Source organism: Ambystoma mexicanum, chromosome 2p, assembly GCF_040938575.1.
Source record: "Ambystoma mexicanum isolate Mex_15411 chromosome 2p, UKY_AmexF1_1, whole genome shotgun sequence".
Classification (NCBI taxonomy): Eukaryota; Metazoa; Chordata; class Amphibia; order Caudata; family Ambystomatidae; genus Ambystoma; species Ambystoma mexicanum.
The window spans coordinates 7251608-7257607 of NC_090923.1; positions in this window are offsets into that span (position 1 = coordinate 7251608).

Here is a 6000-nt window from a genome sequence, read left to right on the forward strand (position 1 = left end):
CACGCGAACAGCCAGGGAACGCGTATTACAGGGGTACGCGTGAAGTAGAACACGCGATAGGCCAGGGAACGTGTATTACAGGGGTACGCGTGAAGTAGAACACGCGATAGGCCAGTGAACGAGTATCACAGGGGTACGCGTGAAGTAGAACACGCGATAGGCCCGGGAACGTGTATTACAGGGGTACGCGGGAATCATCACACGCGAACAGCCAGGGAACGCGTATTACAGGGGTACGCGTGAAGTAGAACACGCGATAGGCCATGGAACGTGTATTACAGGGGTACGCGTGAAGTAGAACACGCGATAGGCCCGGGAACGTGTATTACAGGGGTACGCGGGAATCATCACACGCGAACAGCCAGGGAACGCGTATTACAGGGGTACGCGTGAAGTAGAACACGCGATAGGCCATGGAACGTGTATTACAGGGGTACGCGTGAAGTAGAACACGCGATAGGCCAGGGAACGTGTATTACAGGGGTAGCGGGAAGTTCAACACGCGAATGGCCAGGGTACGTGTATTACAGGGGTGCGTGGGAATTATCACACGCGAATAGGCTGGGTGGGCCCTCACAGGTGTACCCTGTACACCCTCCACGGCCCCTGCAGGCAGCCCACAAAACAGGGGACTACCCTGCACACCTGATCATGTCCCCCTGCACCCCCATCCACCAGGGGCACCCTCCACCAGGCCCCCACCCATGTCTCCCACCACCCCCACCCCCCAGCAGTGCAGAGGCACCTGCCAGCAGGCCCCCACCCATGTCTCCCACCACCCCCACCCCCCATCCACCAGGGGCACCCTCCACCAGGCCCCCACCCATGTCTCCCACCACCCCCACCCACCAGCACTGTGGGGCACGTGGCCAGCAGGCAGTCAGGCAGCAGCAGATGGCAGGTGGGAGCGTGCTCAGGGCTCTGGGGGACTGTAATTTGGCCTCCTGGCCAGGAGCGTGGTCATTCGTGTTTGAACGCGTGGACAGCCTGATAGGGAGTGATTTTGCACGTTAAAATACCACACTCAGCGAATCGGGCGAAAACCCGTCACCAGCATATGTGCGTCTCTGCACGTGCAGTGTCAAAGCGTGTGATTGGTGAAAATGGATCTTCACGCAGGAGTGACAAAGCGTGTGATTGGTGAAAATGGATCTACACGCAGGAGTGACAAAGCGTGTGATTGGTGAAAAGTGAGCTACACGCAGGAGTGACAAAGCGTGTGATTGGCGAAAAGTGAGCTACACGCAGGAGTGGCAAAGCGTGTGATTGGTGAAAAAGGATCCACACGCAGAAGTGACAAAGCGTGTGATTGGTGAACATGGGCCAAGCACGTACACGCCGTAAGTGACGCTGTACGTGTGGGCCTGTATATAAGGTAGTGTAGAACACCATTTCCTTGTACGTGCTTTTCGTGGAGAGCGAGTGGGTGAATTCTGTACTTCTTGTCGTTTCACACGCGATTTACTTCACGGCGTTTCCAGTTCGTACTCCCTGTTACCTCTGACAGCTTTTTCTCTTTTCCCTCTTGTACTGGTTTACCTGGGCCTGTTCCCTCAAACAGTGTCCCCTTCTACTGTTGTCCTGTCTCCTCAGACAGCGTACACATCTTCTTTTGGCGGGGGTGTTGCCAACCAAACGCGCTCATTTTTCACGCTCTTTTACCTGGCAGACGGTGAGTCACGCACGTATCTAACTTCTGTGCTTGCCCCGTGTGTAGCCTACCCCTTCAGAGGTCATTCTAGGCTGCGTGTGACACGCATACGTTCATTGTGTTACTGGATGCCACAGCGTAGTGCAGGGTTTTCCATCAGCACACGTGGTCTAGGAGGGGTATTGTGCACGTTCCTTAACTTTTTTGGGGTGCCTGTGCATTGCGTGACCCGTCATCTTTCCCCAGGGGTGTCATATAGCCTTGCCACTGCACTAGGGTACGAATACCATCTGGTACCCAACCCCTTTGACACCCAATTGCCCAGGACAATTGTGCACACCGACTCCCATACGCACAATAACATCAGTGCCATGGTTGGGAGGTGTGCAAGCCGTAAGGGTGGCAAAGGTGGCCGAGCCACACGTGGTGGCCGTGGAGGATCCACTAGGGGACGTGGTTGTGACTTGCAGGGTGCCCCTGTCCCCCCCAGTCTGGAGGACCAGTCAGGGACACCCATGCCCCCCCCCCAGTTGAGAGTCATGTGGCTGATACCAACCCTGATCAGCCCTTGTCGGACCAGCCCATTGTGGCACCAGACCTGTCCGAGGGTGATCCCATCGCTGACATCCAGGTCAGCAGGTCCACTGCACGTGCACCGGTGCACATTGGTGTCATCAGGGCACGCGCATCTATGCCAGATAGGTCATCTGCTGGCCCCCGTAGCCAGGGTGTGGCTCCATCCACCCCACCTCTCATACACCCTGCCAAGACTGTGTCGGTCCTAGTTCATGCACCTCAGATCAGGCCTGACCCCATCCCACTACCCCCAATGCCTGCACCTACTCCCATGCTGAGTGTGCAATCCCACACACCCAGTACTGAGTCCACCACGGCTCCTGCCCCTAGTGTCCACAGCGGCGTAGGACACTCTGGATCCCCACCCCCTTCCAAGCGCAAGAGGAAGAGTGCACGTCCGGCACAGGCTGATGCCCCAGGCACGGCTGCACAGTCCGGCCCATCAAGGAAGCCAAGCTTCACAGACGCCGAACTGAATGCACTTGTTCAGTATGTGTCAGATCATGATAGGGAAATGGTCATCATTGCAGGGTCCAAGACCACACATGCCAGACGCCAGGCACACTGGCAGACCATTGCTGACAGAATAAGTGCCCTTGGAGTAGTGAGGCGCACAGCTAGTGATTGCCAGAAGCGCTGGAATGACCTTAAGCGCAGGGCAAAGGATAAGCTGGCCTCAAGTCATGCCGCAACCTTGGTGACTGGAGGTGGGTCCCCAGCACAGGAAATAGAACTCACACCACACGAGTCCGTAGCTGGATCCTACGTCACCGAGGGACAACTCCAAGGTGTGGGAGATCTCCCTGATTACGAGGCATCATCCGGTGAGTGCACATGCATGTGTGTATTATCCATGTGCATGGTGTGTGTGTGAAGCATTCATGTTGGGTGCCTGTCAAGGGGGTGTGTGGCAGAGTTGATAGTGGCACCCATGTGCCTCATCCAGTATGTTCAGTGCAACACCATCTGCCCACAGCACTATCCCTACTGGCAACAGTGCACATATGGCCCGACACCATGGAAGTTGCCCTTGAATTGTCATTTTGTCACTACATTGTTGCTCATACTCCCCTGTCTATTCATCTGATGTCTTACATACCATTCCTATACTTTCCCCCAGCCATTCAAGTTTCATCTTCACATGCCTGACATGCAATGATACCACATGCTAATGCGTCCTCTGTATATAAATGCCAACCAACATGCTGTCATACTGTGGATGTTGCCTTGACATCCACCTCCTACCTGTGGGCTTTGGTACCGTCTGGTTTTGAGCCCCATTCCCTCACACTCCATGCTGCTCTTCATGGTCTATCTTCCATGACTTCTACAGTTCAGACCATCGTGCCCTACTCACGACACCTGCTTGCCAAAAGTCAAATGAGGGCACCCTGCCCTCCAATGCGACCCAGTGCATCTGAGCCTACTCAAAGCTAACTCTCACTGACATCTGCTCATACATGCCTTTGCCTGTCCCATAGACCCTTCACATGGTCCCTGTCCTCTCTCCTTGCTCCTCTTCCACCATCAATGGTGGGACCCGTTGGGGTGTACTCCTGGCCTCCTTCCAATCCTCAGAGGCCACTATTGATGTGCATGGTAATGGGAGCGTCTCAGTCCAAGGCCCTTAGGCCAACCTCAATCTCCTTGAGAAATGCTACCCACATCTCATCAACTTCCTTTCCTCTCCTGCTGTCCCCCCTCCTCTCTCCTCATCAATCCTGCACTGCCTCCCTGCACCCTCCCATGATCCTTCTCCGCCTCCCACTCCAACTCCTACACATGCTGCACCTCTGATCTCTAGCACTCCCCGTAAGTCCTACAAGGCTGTCAACCTCCTCCACAATTACACTCCTTTCACTGCGGCTGCATCAGGCATTCCTCCGATATCTGTCACTTACATGAGGTTATGCACCTTGACATCCTTGGTCTCATGGAAACATGTCTGACGGCCAGCTCTGTCTGCATCCTTCACACACTCCTACCTGATGTTCAGGAGACCCTCTCCTTGGCCCGCCACTACTGTGCAGGGGGGGTGTGCCCTTGGCTTCCCTGAGGGTATTCCTGCCACTGTCACTCCTACTTAGACCTACTCCACTCTGGAATGGCTTGTGTGACGTCTCTCTCCACCACACCTTGACATTCACAAACTGTGCGTACTGTGTCTGGGAAAACTGGTCAAATGTACTACTTCCTTTCTGAGTGTCCTCACCTCTCCTCCTCACTCATGTCCCCAGACACAGAAATCCTCTTCCTTGGTGCTGTACGCATCCACCTGCATGCTTGTTGACGCCCCCACGTGACCTTTCTGTGACCTCAGCAACTCCCTCTCACCCTCTAGACTCCCGTCTGTCCCTACTCATTCTGCAGGGCACACTCTTGATGCTCTGATCTCATCTGACTTTCCCCTCTCCGTCCATCTCTGCACTCCTCTCTCCTGGAGTGATCACATTCTCCTCTCCTCCCAGCTCACCCTCACCACCCCACAGGCAAAGCCACCCTCACCACTGTCACACACCTTCTTGGTATTCCAACCCATGAAGTGTGTGTCAGTCGAGGCTCATGCTGCCAAAATCTCCCCCCCATCCAGCTCCCCCTTAGGCTCACTCCCATCCTGACAGGGCCCACTCCATGCTCCACTCTATGTCAGGTACACTGGATGTCTTTGCCACGGTCATGACCACCTGTCTGAAGCCCCATGCCAATGCAGAGTCCTGGCATGACTCGGATCTTGTGAACCCAAACCACAGGTGCCGGGTGGCAGAGAGGGAATGTCCTGCTTCATGCCCATCCTCTGGCAAACTGGCCTGCCACATGCTCCAAAGGCAATAGCGCCTCACCCTTTTCACCAAGATGAGATCCCCAATCCAAGGGCACATATCTGCGGCATGTGACAACTCTGCAGGACACATAGAAATCTGCAAGGACCTTGCCGAGCCAGATGCAGTGTGTACCTCCCTTGTCCCCTCCGAGCCCACAGCACTGCATGATTGTCTCTGTACCCCTATAGGCCACCCCCCCAGCACCTGTCTGCGCCTAACACCATCTGCCCTTGACGTCAAGTCCTACTTACCTTGTACAGCACTTCCAGCCGCCACTTCCCCTTGCACTTCATTGTGCCACCCACCCCTGCACTTGCGTGACATGAATGACACCAGCACCAGTAGGATTGTTGACTGGCATCCCCTTCTGCCCCACCACCCCTCAGTGCTCCGCTGTACCTTCATACATTTCTGGACCGGTGCTTCACGAATGCAATATGATTCCTTTACAGGTGATGGGGAGGTGGAATCACATTGTTTACTGCATTTTGTTGATGTAGACAAGACACTGTGCATCGTGGCCAATTTGGACTAGCAGATCCATGTACAACATGTATACTTATTGATGTGACGATGCAATGTCAGGACCAGAGTGGTTGAAATCCAAAAAAGTAGCCCTCCTCTCCCTCTTCACTTGGTGGCTATGTCACATGCCATGTGTGTGATGGCATGTGCCTTTGACATGGCAATCACCGGCCAATGTGTGATGGCAGTGCTAGGCAGCATGGTGAGCAGGCGTTGCTCTCCAATCTGTACATTGTATGCCCTGAGCCTCCCCTACAGACCCAGTGATGGTGAATGCATAGGAGGTCTCCCAGTCATGTGGGACATGTGTCGTAGAACTACTGCCTCTGTTGTTCATCAGCCCTTGTTGCATGCCATGGTGCTAATGCCTGTTTCCATTTTTCTCTTTCATGTCTTTGCAGGGGACGAAGCACTTGTTGATGCTGG